General features: G+C 37.7%; 1 protein-coding gene across 2 annotated transcripts in view; it reads right to left on the bottom strand.

Moving 5' to 3' along the window:
- Positions 1-16,695, bottom strand: part of LOC134533674 (lachesin-like) — a 780,301-nt gene that overhangs the window by 348,133 nt on the left and 415,473 nt on the right. The window lies entirely within an intron of this gene.

The following is a 16,695-nucleotide window of genomic DNA, read 5'->3' as shown; positions in this document are numbered from 1 at the left end:
GCCGGGTTTATAAGTTACGGAAGAAACGCTATAACGCAAGTACGGTAACGCATGATATAAGTTTATACGCAACATGTGAACTAATAAAATTGCTCGTTATATACGTAAGATGTTTACACATTACTACCGAATACTGAAAGAGTCACATTTATTTTAATGATACATTTAATTCAAATGAATCCTTATAGAGAAGTAATAATAACTTTGACGGTATTTCACTTGACTGCTTCGATCTATATGATAACCTGAAAATGTGTGCAAGACGCAGAATAATTCTTTATTTTAACAGTCGCAAATTGGTTGATATATTCGAGGACAGAGACGAAAAAAGGAATTTATCAGCATGAATATTTAACTGTCGTTACCTTCGTAAAGTCTTAAATTGTACCCTTGTAATTAAAGTGTCTAGGCTTTTGCGTGTTTAAATAAGTTACTATTGATAATCAGCTTTATTTAACATTAATAAGGATTGATCTTACACTCCATGTTGACGTTTTATCCATGATATCCTCTTTAATATAATATCAAGTCAGTTTCTGTAATTTTAACATGACATCTCTGTTGCACATGTTTATATTTGCCTCAATATTTACAATTAATATTTATACTACAATGTAATCTGTTAAAAATATTTTGTGAATAAAACAAATAATGCAAGAGAATTGTATAAAAATTTACAGAAATAGTTTTCATAAAACGTAATGTCATAAAAATAAATTCACTAAAATTTAATGTGACACCTATAGGGAATAACTGTAAAAGGTGCAACAGTCATTAGATTCAAGGAATATATATTCACTAGCTGCAGTACCCGGCGTTGCCCTGGCTGAACACAGGGTGAGGGGGACCTTTTTCGAAATCAGATGTAGTAAGTAATTGTCTTCTTAATTTGAATGTCAAGTGTGCAAAATAATTTATATCACTTTCAGATCCCGACAGACGTTATTATGCCAGTGTATAGTTATTTACCAGTATATATCTTCAAATTGGTGGTCTGTATGTAATCTAGACTTTATAAAGCACTCTAGAAAAAAGCTGAAAAATAAGAGATCACTATTATTGAAATGATTCCATTATCTAGCTAATGCTCGGCATGCATTGCAATGCCTAATTCAGATTTTTTTTTGTAATAAGTTTGAAGTAGTTACACATATACAAATCATCTATCCATCTCTTTAAATATTTATATATATATATTTATTTATTTATTTATTTATTTCTCGAAAGATAACAGATATTAGAAATTTCTGAAATTTTCGAAATTTTGGGGCTTTGTCCCTAGAGGAGGGGGTATGTTGAGGACCCTGAATGGCTCGGAAACACTAAAAATATAAAGAGAATAGATTTTTGAAATTTTTGAAACTTCGATATTTTGGAGCTTTGACTCCTTGTGGGGGGAGGTTAGTTTGAGGACCCCGAATGGCTAGGAAACACTCCAAATCGAAAAAAAGTATATATTTTCGAAAAATTAATTTTTTTTTTTAAATTTTGGGTCTTAGCATTTTTCTCTCTCCAACTCCCCCCCCCCCCCCCCTTCAAAAATTTTAATGGAGAAGACGTCTTTGGGTAAATTTTCCACCATGCCCGGGACACATTAGTTCATAATAACTTAATTTTAATACAATTTACTCTAATTTTTCGAAATTTTGGGGCTTTCAATTTTGTGGAAGGGGGAAATGGTTCGGAACACTGCATCTCGAAACAATAGATATTTAAAATTCCTGAAATTTTCGAAATTTTGGTGCTTTGAGCCCAGAGGGGGAGGGGTGTTTTTGAGTACCCTGAATGGCTGGGAAACACTAAAAATCGAAAGAGAATGATTTTTGAAATATTTAATTTTTGGGGCTTTGACCCCTGAAGGGTGGGGGGGGGGGTGATGTTGAGGACCCTGAATGGCTCGTAAACACTCCAAATCGAAAGAGAATATATTATCGAAATTTTGGGAATTTTTGAATTATTGGTTATTTGACTCCTTGTGGGGGGAGGGTAGTTTAAGGACCCCGAATGGCTCGGAACAACTCCAAATAGTAAGAAGTATAATTAAATTTAAGAAAATTTTTAATTTTTTTGAAATTTTGGGGTTTTGCATTTCCTACCCCCCTCCCACAAATTTGATGGGCAAGTCGACATTGGGTAAGAGTTCCACCATGCCCCGGACACTTTAAATCGTAATGACTTAATTTTAATAAAATTTCCTCCAATTTTTCGAAATTTTTGGGCTTTCACTTTTGTGGAAAAAGGGGGGGGGGGGTGGATGTTGAAGACCTCGAATGTTTCGGAACACTCCATCTCGAAAGAATAGATATTTGCAATTCCTGAAATTTAGGGGTTTTGTACCCAGAGGGGGGCGGGTTTTCGAGGACCTTGAATGGCTCGAAAACACTTAAAATCGAAATATTTTTAAAAATTTTTAATCTTTCGATTTTTTAGGGCTTTGACCTCTGTAGGGGAGGGGGTGATTTTGAGGACCCCGAATGGCTCGGAACACTCCAAATCGAAATATAAAGGAATATAAGAATGAAGGCATTTACTGTACTCCTATCAACCATAATAACAATATTGACAAATAGAAAAACGTATTACCTACCTATGAATAATTTTCTAAATAAACTTATAAATCACTCTATGTTTAAGAAATTACGTACTAACATAATATAAAACTTCAAACAATACACACCAAAAAGAACTAAGGATGATTGTGAAACTATTTTATATTTAAGTCATAATGTTTAAAATATTTGTTTATATATAAAACTGTTGTGGCCATATATCGCTTATCCAAATGAGTCCAGAAAATAATAGAGATTTCACTCCCTGTACACACCACAAATCTTAGAATTAAGTTAAAAAAAAAAAAAAAAAAAACAGTAGTATAGGAATGGGGCTCCGGAAACTGGGTCCGGGGCGTGGATTGAAGATTGTTTACATTGTGACGTCACGGCGGCCATCTAGGATAAGTGTAACGGGACACCGCGTAACGCGACACATTGTAACGGGACAAGTAGGACATTAAACTTTGACCCTCAAAATTCGTCAAAATTGGGAAAAATTGCCCAAAATTCCTCAAAAATCACCAAAATTTCCATTTCTGTGAAAAAAAAATTCCGCCAACAAATCTCAAAAAATTTCTCAATTCAAAAATCAGGATTTCGAAAATCCTCAAAAGTCGTTTTGCCCTAGAAAAAACCCTAATTCCTAAAAGAGGCTTAAGCATCCATGTATAAAGCCTCCGATAAGCCTCTGACGTCATCTAGCATTATGACAACCATCTTGGATTATGTCGTCACCGTTGCAATTTACGTTACGGCCGCCATCTTGAAAATCTTTATTTACTATCCGATTTTAATGAAATTTTTTTTAAAATTTATAAAAAAATTCAATTAATAAAATTTTAATAAAAATATTTAAAAATTTACTTTTACGACACGGAGCTCGGAGTCCTCGGTTCGAAACCGGCAAAGGCAAAAAAATTAAAAAATGACGACCGATCCAAACCTCACAGTGGCTGCAGACTGGCCCCCACCACTTTTTGTCATTCATATATATCGTCACCTAGTATGACGTCATGTCTGCCATATTGTCTTCGATGCTGGATGCCATCATAATTGTATCGTCGGCGAGAGTGCGCTGACGCCATGTCAGTTTAGTTCTTATCCGCTAGATTGCAGTAATAATTTATTACTGTGACACCCGCCATCTTGAAATTTGGACGCCATCTTGAAAATCCGTAATTATTTAGCTATAAATTCGGGAAAAGTTCCAAAATTCATTAAATAAATCACTCATTAATTTACATATTGATTCGATCCGCTCCTGTCCTCAGTTTGATACCCGATCGATGCAATAATGTTTAATTTTATGTAATAAAATTAATAATTTTAATAAACCATGTTCAACATTCGTAAAGAGACTTTAAATCCTCTACTACCATCATCCTATCAGACATCAAGACCAACATATTGGTAATTCATAATTTTAATGCTAGAGATGCGGGAAAATTTCAAAATTCATTAAATAAATTTGTAATCTATATACTGATTGAATAAATCGACTAAGGTTTTTGGTTCGATCCCTGGCCGATACAAAACAACTTTAATATTTTAAAAAAGTACCACTAAAGTGACAGGTTTGAGAAAATAAAAACACCGCAAGTTCTGTTAAAAAAAAAAAATTTATAACATACATACTACACTACTACAAGTACAATAAAAATACACAGTCAAATTTCTAAAGTTTTGTGGATTTCTCGACGTCTGCATCTGCCACCCACGAATTAAAGCGAGGTGGAAAGCCCCACCACTTGACGTAGGACAGTCCATTTCTTCGTTTTATAATCTTCTCCACCAAGTACGTATCGGGATACAAGGTAAGCTGAATCTCTTTGGCATAGAAGCCGCCACGAATAGGTTTGTGTTCCAAATCTACGATGTAGTAGGTCCTAGGCTCTGATTCACGAACATGTGTCACACGGAAAAGTTCGGGACTCCAGTTTGCAGTGAAACCATTCTCGAAGATACCTTTCTGCTTGGAGATTCGCACAATGTCACCGACGTTAGCTTAACGTTTCGTGGATTTTTCTTCTTCGTGTTGGAAAACACTGTTCGAAGCAGGCGATTGTCCGTTACGTCCTTTGGCTTCATTTTCGTGGTAAAATGCACCGTGGAATTATACTCGCTTATTATTTTCGGCAAGATGTCAAGCCACTTGTAATTTCCGTTAGCCGTGAACTGCCGCCACATCTTGGAACGCAAAGTTCTGTTAAACCTTTCGACAACGGAGGCTTTGACGTTACTAAATGTAGAGTAGTGTTTGATGCCATACTTCTTCATCAAAGCCTTGAAGGTTGCATTGTAGAATTCTTTCCCGAGGTCCGTTTGCAGGTGCGACGGTACACATCCATTACGCAAAATATTTTTCATGGCCTTGGCTACGTCAGTTGCAGTCTTTGATTTTACAGGTCTCGCCCAAGCGAACTTGCTATAAACATCGATGACTGTCAACATGTACTTGAAACCTTTATTTAATCGGGAATACCGTATCATCTCAACAAGGTCCGCCTGGAATAAATCATCAATTCCACGAACTACGACTTTGCGACGAAGGTATTTCCGTCTATCAGGAGCATGAAGTTCGCGAGCGATTCCGGTATGACTCATTTTATGTAGCCAGTTTCCCTCAGTTCTTCAAGTATGGAGACTATTACGTTGATGTGCGAATACTTTCCTACACTAAGCGAAGCATGTAGAATTCTGAGATGATCAACTAATTCATTGGGGTCGTCCCAATATACATAGTCATATACCTGATCACTTTCTAGCTTTTTAAACCTTCACCATGTATCGCTAGTTCACTGAAGAGATTAGCGAGAATGTCGATTTTTTCATGATCTTCGTCTTTATATACACCACTATCTGGATCGTTATCGCGAAAATGTGCATTGGTTAGCTCTAGCAGTTTTTTGTACTCTTGTAATTTTTGTGAGAATATCCTTTAGGCTCCCTGCGAAACAGCAATTCGTACAGACCCGGAGTCCCGCGCGTTTTGATCTCTGCTACGCGCACGATATTTCCTGGATAGAATGTCTATTTCTTTAGCACCGAGGAACTACTTATTAGGTTTTCTGTACACTCCATAGGTCGTGTCATTATTCCGGCTCGTAAACGATATTAGGTATGGTCGGACCATTGCATTAAATTGATGTCCCTTTTTCGGTATTTTCTTCTTGTGCATGGACTCTGTACTTGTTAAGTCCTCTTCTTCTCGATCCGGTTCATACTTTCTCTTCTTTACAGTCGGCATTTCATCTTCAATTTCTGTCTTCACAATGATGGCTGGTTCTTCCTTGCTTTTAAGTTCGTCGAGGCGACTAGTGATTGGTTTAAATATCTCCTCATTTTCCATCTCACGTGCAAGTCTGGTTCGTCTAGCAAGTAAATATTTTTCACGAACAGACTGTATAGCTCGATGAAGGTCACTGGCCAGGTCCGACATTGTACTGGCTGAAAACTTATTGCAAGACCTCCTTTTATACTTTTTAATTCATTCACAGAAACTTCTTTCTTGTGTTTGGCTAAATCTGAATTTGTTGACAAGTGAGATAGTGATGCTTTCAGACTACTTTGAAAAGTCCTCAGATCGTGACGTCTTGTGCATTGGATACTTTGATCAAGTCACGAATGCGAGAATCCCGAGGCTTCCACACGCTGGTCGATGGCAACGAGATACTCTAGTAATTCCTTTTTTACACTGTCTACTTTTTGAGCCAGTAGCGAAATGTATTTACAGATAACATCGTCATGAGTCTTGAGAGCAGTACATAAGTCTCGACTGTTACGACCGAATTTCGAAATGCTATGACTCATGTTTGGCGATAAACTGATCGAAACCTCGTCTGTACCTGCCCTTATATAGCGGCTAGTCCTTTACGATGACTAGAAACCCGTGCTCGTGTCTCCAGCACAAGGAGCACATGTCTTTGAATTCACGAAACGTCATGTCGGTGTTTACGTTATCGTCATAAGCGTGGCGTAAATTAAGTTCGTCCATGCGAAAAAAAACTATGATATTCGCGTTGTCTCGTAGCAGATGTTTTGGAAGACGACTGTTCGTCTGACACAGGTAAACGCAGTCTACCTTGGTGTGTCTGCCCATGGAAAAGTACTCTTGTATTATGCCTTGTTTCTCGTACATTACATCGTCGAAAACAAACACGGAATTGGCTTTTGTTTCGTTTGGAGGTACCACATCCGCATTATCATTAAATGGAAAATACTCCAGACCATCCACCGAGCGTAGAACAGTAGCTAGACGCTGGTACTTTGGCTGTTGCAAACGACTTGGAATACAAGTAAACGTTCTCGAACCGAAGACCGTTTGGTTCCTCCAGTAAACTCAGCAGAACGCACATTTTGCCGCAGTTGGACGGACCCGCCATTATGCAACGTACGGCAGAAGGCAACAGTAAGCCATGTCGTGATTCACGCGCACTAAATATATCGTCTTGCGTAATGCGCACGGGCAAACACACGTCTTGCTTGTCGACCGAATTGTACTAAAGAAATTGTATAAAATCAAACACATTTATACTTTCTGGTCAGTTGTGCGTAATGACTCGAAGAGGTAAGAACAAAAAACACATCGGTGCAGGACTCGTGAACTCGCTGATAAACAATCTACCATTCGAGCTACACATTCCCGGCTACAGATTCTGCGGCCCCGGCACTAAACTAGCGAAAAGGTTAGCTCGCGGTGACGTGGGCATTAATTCACTCGACGAAAAGTGCAAGAAGCACGATATCGCATATTCATTAAGCAAGGATCTGGAATCCAGACACTGGGCCGACGAGATATTGGCACAGGAAGCCGAAGATATAAGTAAATCGTCAAACGCGGGACTAGGAGAGAAAATCGCAGCGTGGGGCGTTTCCAAAATCATGAAGGCAAAGACGAAATTAGGACTGGGTGCTCGTCGAGCCAGCTCCATCAAGTCAAAAACTAACTCACGCAAGACCAAACGCAAGACTGGTGCAGGCGTGCAAAAAGCCAAGCAAAAATAACAGACTCTCGACAACAAGATTATAGGAGGATTTCTTCCTTTGCTTTTGCCTACATTGTGTGCTCTCGGCTGCCTCTTGGGTGCAACGAGCGGTATAGTGCGGGCAGTCAACACTTCGAAGAATAAACGCAAGCAGTTAAAAGAAGCACATCGACACAATGCCATTATGGAAGCCATTGCCATCGGTAAAATAACGGCGCAGGACTGTACTTCCATCCTCACAAGACAGGTCGTGGCATGAAAAAGAAACGAATGAAAAAATCCTAAGTTCCCTATTGAAACGACCGCTCACCAATGTAGATTTAATAAAGTACGCACGCAAACCTAAAATACCAAATTTCCGAGGCGTGTTTATGCGAGACACATTTCCCAGCAAGCCAAAAACGCACGAACGTGCCATCATTAATTGAGACAGGTCGGCGGGTCACGGCACGCACTGGGTGGCCTATGTAAAGTCTGGAAAAATGGCCCAGTACTACGATAGTTTTGGAAATTTACGGCCTCCGCCAGAACTGCGACAGTACCTGGGCCGGTCCACTACGTTGTTTTACAATTACGGAACAGAACAGAGGCCTAATCAAACAAACTGCGGACACTTGTGTCTTCACTTTTTAACAAACAAAAATTATCTGACAAATAAAAATTGCTACTTAAAGGTTGTGCAGTGATGATAATTTATTAGTCATGTCGATAACACTTACCTTGACGGGTCACGCATCTGAGCTGCGGGCGTTTCATTTCCCGCCTCTGGATTTAGACGGAGAATGGTGTATCAAACTCGTAGATTTTCAAATGTATAATGCCATACCGAACATTGACGAGGAAAACTGCAAGATCTCCTTCCTGAAAAGCGATGGGACCGCTCATGAAATACAGTTACCTGTTGGCTCTTACGAAATTATTGACATTGCAAATTACATCAGGGATATGTTAACACAGGATGTAGACTTTCAACTGCGTGGAAATCCAAACACTCAAAAAAGCATTCTTACATGCAGTGAAAATGCCGACTTTACGAAACCTGGCACCATAGGTACCATGCTCGGACTCGAATCAAAGGTGTATGATACAGGAAGAACGTACGAATCTATGCGCGCAGTAAACATATTACCTGTAAATGTCATTAGAATAAACTGTAATTTGGCAAGTGGAACATATCTCAACAGAAGACTAAGCAACATGCTGCACGATTTTTCGCCGATGGTCCCGCCAGGATATAAACTGGTCGAAGTACCGCAAAGTATCATTTACATTCCAGTCGTCGTGAAGTGCGCACACGAAGTCGTCGTCAGAATCGTTGACCAGCGAGGACGATTAGTGAATTTTCAAGACGAAGAAATTACATTACATCTGCACTTGAAGCGATGGGCATAAAGTTCGTAACACCGAACAGTTATAAAAGAAATCGTATTGTCGTGAATAAGAACAGTTCTCTACCAGACATCGGTGCATTAACACTTGACATCAAAAAGTATCTTCTTTATATTGGACAAGTGCCGAGTAAATATGGAAGACGAAATCCTCAACGTGGAAGAACCGGTCATTTTTGATGACAGCATTACGAAAATGGAATTGCACGAGTACCAGTTTTTCCTGCTCGGACCGTACGCACTACCATCAAAAGTACGCATTGCTGTACAGCACCAAGATATTTGTACTTTACCTTCGCAGTCATTTCTACGTATAAGAGGCACGCTGACAAAAGCGGATGGTACGCACCCGACAACGACATCAATATACTGCAATAGTATTCTTCACCTAATCGAGCTCATTACTTATGTACTCAATGGTGTCGAGGTAGACCAGACGAGAGATGTAGGCATAACATCTGCTATGAAAAATTACCTATCGCTCACGCCAAATGAACTGTCTGCTGCAAAGATGGTCGGTTGGGCTCTCGAGGATGAATATAAGCTTTCGGTTTATGCCGAAGGGAAGTTAAAAGTTTGTGTTCCTCTGTTCATGCTTCTTGGATTCGCTGATAACTACAAGCATATAATCATTAATTCGAAACAAGAGCTCGTACTGCTTCTAGCCAACACGCACATTAATGCAATTGTCACCACTGCGGAAAACCCTCAAGATGTCTCGCTAACACTTCAGTATATCGAGTGGATGCTGCCCCACATCCAAGTGAGCACAGTTGAACGAGACAAGATGTTGAAGAACATAGAAAATGGCAAGAACTTCGATGTGCCATTCCGATCTGGAGCCTGGAAACTTATCCTGGCTTGCCTCATAGTCAGCGTATCAATTGGATAGTAAAGTCCAGCTTCGCTACGGAAAAACCAAGATACATCTTCGTCGGGCTTCAGACCGGAAGACAGCTCAATGCAGGAGTAAGTCGCTCCGTATTCGATAACTGTGAAATACGTAATGTAAAAATATTTTTAAACAGCGAAAGTTATCCGTACGTTGACATGAACATGGACTTTAAAAGTGGAAGATTTCTTCTCGCATATCAAATGTACGCCAAGTTTCAGCAAGCTTACTATGGGCGGAGACAGTCGCCGATACTGAGTCCCGACAGTTTCAAGAACAAGGCAACGTTAATGGTGTTTGACGTTTCCAAACAGGATGATCGTATAAATTCAAACATCATCGAATTTAGGATCGAGATAACGACTAGCGGAAATAGTCCACCAAACACCTATGCTTTTTGTGTGATACTTCAAGATCGGTTTGCATCGTACAATTGTCGAGACAAACTTGCGAAAATTACATAAATAATGTTTCGTTTTCTATGATAATTTAGTTACGATCGAGCATTGCTAGCGACAAGATGTACTGCAACCTGCAAGGTTTCCAGAGTCAAAATGGATTCGTGCTCAAGGAAATTAGTGTCACCTCTGGAGACAAGACTCGAACACGCACTTTCCGACCTCCGTATCCGTGGAAACTACTAGACGAAAAAAGTAAACGGTCGAATGAATGGCTATCTAAATATTATCACGGACTAGAGTGGGACGAAGGAAAGATTCCTTACCACCAAGTGAAAAACACTATTGAAGATTTACTACTGCAAACGAAATAATCTACGTTGCCGGACCTAAGCAGAAGAAATGGCTGAGCAAGTTGTGTGTTGCGTCAGTTGTACTTGTAGACTTACAGACCGACTACGGCTGTCCTTCCCTGCGCAAGCTTAGTGCAATATACGACGTGCAGCCACGTGACAAGTTTGATCGTGTCTGTGCCTGTACAAACTCGCAGTTAATGCAGAAATGGCACACACAATGTTAGTAGGAGCCTGCATACATAAATGGCGTACATACGTACGTGCCTTCAGTTGTCGTTCTACCCGCAAGAAGATGTTTACGTTTCATCCTGCTAACGTGTACGTGAGCGCAAGACCTAGCTTCAGCAGTGTCGAGTACAGCTAATGGGATTCTTGGTATCTACGTACATATACAGAATCCTGTGATGTAGGTGCTCAGCATTGGCGGTTTGCGCACTTTCCTGTGTCCTACGAACCGACTCAGCAGCTGGTAGATTGTTGCGAACCTGGAAACTGTGCCATCTATCACATGAGACCACACAAAATCCTTCCTGCTAGCATCGCTGAGGAAGTCGCCTCGTCTGCACGTGCAACACCAAACATGGACGTGTTGCAACATGTTGCGACCTGTGATGCTTCTACGCACACGTCCAAACTGTGTGCGTCTCGTCGTCGCAGTTCAGGCAGTGAATCTGTCCCAACTAGCACTGAGCCTAAGCCCAGGCGTAGACATGGTCACAGACGTCACCGACCATGTCTTGTCGGAGTTGTCGACGTCGCAGAAGATGACCAGCTGGAAACCTGTTTTCCTGATCGCGTGACCGGCAAACCAGTTGGAACCGGAGTCAACGAACCAGTTGGAACCGGAGTCGACGAGTCAGTTCGTGCGGCATTAAAGACTTTGCTTGTGAAAATGATTGATTCCTTAACCTAATATGTATTTGTGTACTCTTTATAAATAAATGTGTAAAACTTGAACTCGTGTGTTTTTATTTCTACAATTTTTAGGTACCTAATAAAAACATTTTAAATACAGACAATATTTTGACTCATGTAGTATACCATTAGACCACGGGTATATAAGCGAGGTTCAGACGACTGGACCCGCAGTTTGCCTCTGGCCGCGGTGCAGTACGGACGTGCTCTCTCCAGTAAGTTTCGTGGGATTTAGTTATGTCGACCGGAATAGAATGTTTACCGACAGCAGCGGGGACTTTGATGGCAGCAACGATGATGGAGTTGGAGATCCCGATACCATTTGCAGAGGAGACCACAGCAGTGGAGAGCTCAATGGCTGAGGTGTCGACAGCTGTGGAGATCCCGATACCTGCTGCAGAGGAGACAACGATACGTGCTGTTCCACCATCAGCTGAAGTTTCATCATCTGCATTCCAGACATCAATTAATGAAAAGCGTACATCGCATCAATGCAAATATTGTGGTGCATCAATAACCTGCAGTAGGTCTCTGACAATCTCTCGAGAGAAATATAAGTGCGACAAATGCGATAAGGTTTTTTCGCATTGTAAGAGTCTGGATAGTCACAAGATTATGTGCCTAGGAAAAGAATTAAGTGATAGTATGCTTCCTTGCCATCAGACATCATCATTTATTGCCTTACCTGAGGCGATAGTCAACAAAAGAGCAGTAGTCAATTGCCAAAACTTGAAGGATCAGTTTTGTTTTAAATGGAGTATTTTGGTAAGATTTGTCGAGGGAAGTCATCAAAACCGTGTTGATAAGAGGTATTATGCTTTGGAGAATAAGTACAACTTCGATGGACTGTGCTATCCGCCACTATTAAATCAGATAAAAGTTTTTGAGAAAAATAACCCTGAAGTCTCAGTTAATGTGTATGCGCTAAATGAGGATAATAAGGTGTGTCCGATTCGGGTAACCAAACAAGAAAGAAAAAATCATTTCGATTTGTTGCTTGTGACAAATGAAAGCGGTTCTGCACACTACTGCTACATCAAAAATTTCTCCCGACTTGTGAGACCCCAGGTTACAAAACATCAACATAAGATTTATATGTGTAAGATGTGCTTTAAGTGTTTCGCTAATCGACCTCGGAAATCAGGACTCACAGCTATACAGTGTCTTGACAGCACAAGATTAAATGCGTAAATAAAACATAACAAAGTTTTTCGTAATTTGACTGTGTATTTTTTTGTACTTGTAGTAGTGTACTATGTATGTAATAAATTTTTTTTTTAACAGAACTTGTGGTGCTTTTATTTTATCAAACCTGTCACTTTAGTCACTAAAGTGACAGGTTTGAGAAAATAAAAACTAAAGTTTAGTGGTACTTTTTTAAAATATTAAAGTTGTTTTGTATTGGCCAGGGATCGAACCAAGGACCTTAGTCGATCTATTCAATCAGTATATAGATTACAAATTTATTTAATGAATTTTGAAATTTTCCCGCATCTCTAGCATTAAAATTATGAATTACCAATATGTTGGTCTTGATGTCTGATAGGATGATGGTAGTAGAGGATTTAAAGTCTCTTTACGAATGTTGAACATGGTTTATTGAAATTATTATTTTTATTACATAAAATTAAACATTATTGCAACCATCGGGTATCCAACCGAGGACAGGAGCGGATCGAATCAATATGTTAATTAATGAGTGATTTTTTAAATGAATTTTGGAACTTTTCCCGAATTTATAGCTAAATAATTACGGATTTTCAAGATGGCGTCCAAATTTCAAGATGGCGGGTGTGACAGTAATAAATGATTACTGCACTCTAGCGGATATGATCTAAACTGACATGGCATCAGCGCACTCTCGCCGACGATACAATTATGATGGCTTCCAGCATCGAAGACAAGATGGCAGACATGACGTCATACTAGGTGACGATATATATGAATTGCAAAAAGTGGTGGGGGCCAGTCTGTCTGCAGCCACTGTGAGGGTTGGATCGGTCGCCATTTTTTAATTTTTTTGCCTTTGCCGGATTCGAACCGAGGACTCCAAGCTCCGTGTCGTAAAAGTAAATTTATAAATATTTGTTATTAAAATTTTATTAATTGAATTTTTTTTTTAATTATTAATTTTTTTTCATTCAAATTGGATAATAAATAAAGATTTTCAAGATGGCGGCCGTAACGGAAATTGCAACGGTGACGACATAATCCAAGATGGCGGTCATAATCCTAGATGACGTCAGAGGCTTATCGGAGGCTTTATACATGGATGCTTAAGCCTCTTTTAAGAATTAGGGTTCTTTCTAGGGCAAAACGACTTTTGAGGATTTTCGAAATCCTGGTTTTTGAATTGAGGAATTTTTTGATATTTTTTGGCGGAATTTTTTTTCACAGAAATGGAAATGTTGGCGATTTTTGAGGAATTTTGGGCAATTTTTGCCCAATTTTGGCGAATTTTGAGGGTCAAATGTCAATGTCCTAATTGTCCCGTTAAAATGTGTCGTGTTACGCGCTGTCCCGTTACACTCATACAAGATGGCCGCCGTGACGTCACAATGTAAACAATCTTCAATCCACGTCCCGGACCCAGTTTCCGGAGCCCCATTCCTATACTACTAAAAACATAGTCCAAAATGAACGAAAAAGTATAAATAACGACCAATTTGACAAAAAAAATTGTACTACTCGTATAACGATGTTAACATCCACCTGAAATTTAATAGAATGAGGTAGGTAAGAATATATATAAGAAATTAAATGAAATTAAAACATACATAAATAATATTATCTCACACTTAACCAAACATAATGTTAAATATGAAATAGAGGAAGAAGGCAATTACACGTAACTACTCTTATTAATAAAAAAAATCAACCTACCTGAAATAGTAAAATTCAAATTTTTCAACAATATATTGCCTAATTGAATAATATTTCTGGTTCTTCGGTCTCGGCAGCCCTATTAGACGCTTGACGCTCAGAAGATTAATTATAAACTCAAAACCAAACTCCTTGCAAATAAGAAGGTACTGTAAAAAAATAACAATATTGACAAATAGAAAAAATAAGTAGGCCCTACCAATCTATAAATAAATTTCGAAGAAATTTATAAGTTTAAGAATGTATGTACCTACATAATATTAAACTTGAAACTAATCACACAATAAAAACCTAAGAATGTCAGTGAAACTAATTTATTTTATTTGTCATAATACCTAAAGAAAAACACGTATGTTTCCAAAATGAAACATAAAGTATAAATAATGACCAATTTGACAAAAACTAATTATACTTCTCGAATGACATTGAAAACATACACGTGAAATTTAAAAGAATTATGGGTGCCCTAGGTAGGGAGAAAATATATATAGAGGAAATAAATTTACCTCGCGATCAACCAAACAAAATGTAACAATAGAAAATTACGTAGTTTTATAGTTATTTACGAAATTCCACTGGAACCGTACATAAAAATGAGCATATGTCACTCTCCAGCCCATAAATTATCTCTATGCAAAATTTCATGGCGTAGCAAACAAACACTCGCTTTTATAATATTAGTTAGGATGTGCAAACTATAAAACGATTAATAACAACTAACAGTGACATGTACTGGTGTAATGAGGTACTACGATGCAGAGATTTAATTTTTCTTACTCTCTACTCAATTTCTTACAATAGCAAAACGTAACGTAATGTCTTGAAAGCGAATGCTCGGCAGACATAGAGGAATGACACTTACAGTTTATATATCCATGACACACATTACATAAAATTAAGATATATTTTTTTAACCAGTTTAAAGATTTTTTCTTAGAGAAAAGAGTAACGATTAATAAAAAACTAACGGTGACATCTACTTGTGTATTGAGGTACTACGATGGAGAGCTTTAATTTTTCTTACTCTCTACTCAATTCCTTACAATAGCAAAACGTAACGTAATGGCTTGAAAGCTATTGCTCTGCAGACATAGAGGAATGACACTAACAATTTGTATATTTATGACACACATTAAATAAAATTAAGATATTTTTTCAACCCTTTTAAAGATTATTTTTTATACAAAAGATAGCCTATGTCCATCCCCGGGATGATATCTATCTCCTTGCCAAATTTAATTACGATCCGTTCAGCCGTTCAGCCGGGATAAGGTAACAAACAAACAGAGTTACTTTCGCATTTATAATATTAGTATTGATACATTAAGATCGTAGTTGAGAGTTTATTCAACAACCAATCAAGTTCTTTAAATTTCATGTATAATTGTTACTACGTTTGATATGTAACTAATCGAAATACAAAATTTTTTATTTGGTTTTTTTTGAGTTCTTGTAGTTAAAAAAAAAATATTATTTTTCTTTTAGCAAAGTACTAATAATTCGACAGGATATATTATGAAAATTTTTGATCAATTTTCCATATGCTAATTCATGTTACGTGGTGCAACGTTTTCAAAGCTTAGCATTTTTATTTTTTTTACATTTTGTTTGTAAACGAACTTTTTTTACTTCAAATATTTAATTTTTCTTTCATAGTTATTAATATTTGTGTATCGTAGAGTACAAGCTGATAATTTCTTTAAAACAAGTTATTACTTTAAGACTAAAAAATATAGTATTATTGAACTGCGGTACATATTTTTAAAGATTTCAATTTCTTAGAACACAAGGTTATGTGGTCTCTAGATATTAAGTTGGTAGTTTATGTTTTGCCTAGAGCAATGAACGTTTTAAAATTGGTTTTTTTTCAGACAGTCAAAATGGACCCTTGTTCATTTAAACCTACATTTTTTCCCCTTAAAATTCAGATTAATGTGTGTCTAATATTATTTAACAAACGTCTACCGGTGAGAATTGTCACATTTAAAAAAAATAAATTTTAAACTAAAAAAAAATTATTTCTCGATATTTGAATAAGTTAACAACCTTTTAATGTAAAGTAATTGGTATTTAATAATGTAAGAAATATTATATTTATTATTGGCAAAATTTTAAATTCTTAGTATTTATATGTTTTTCTTTGTTGTTTTGAAACTAGTGCAAGTCTTGGTAAAATCGTATAGGTTAGAAAAAATAGAGAATTTTTAAGCTTATAATTTCGCTAAACATTTAAATAACACAAGTATATTGAATATTTAAAAATTATCGTTTTCCAATAAAACGGATATTGACCCTGTTAACGTCTTTTGAGCAATAAAATTTAATG

The sequence above is a fragment of the Bacillus rossius genome, chromosome 7 (assembly GCF_032445375.1).
Source record: "Bacillus rossius redtenbacheri isolate Brsri chromosome 7, Brsri_v3, whole genome shotgun sequence".
NCBI classification, from domain to species: Eukaryota; Metazoa; Arthropoda; class Insecta; order Phasmatodea; family Bacillidae; genus Bacillus; species Bacillus rossius.
This window is presented reverse-complemented; position numbering and strand designations above follow the sequence as displayed.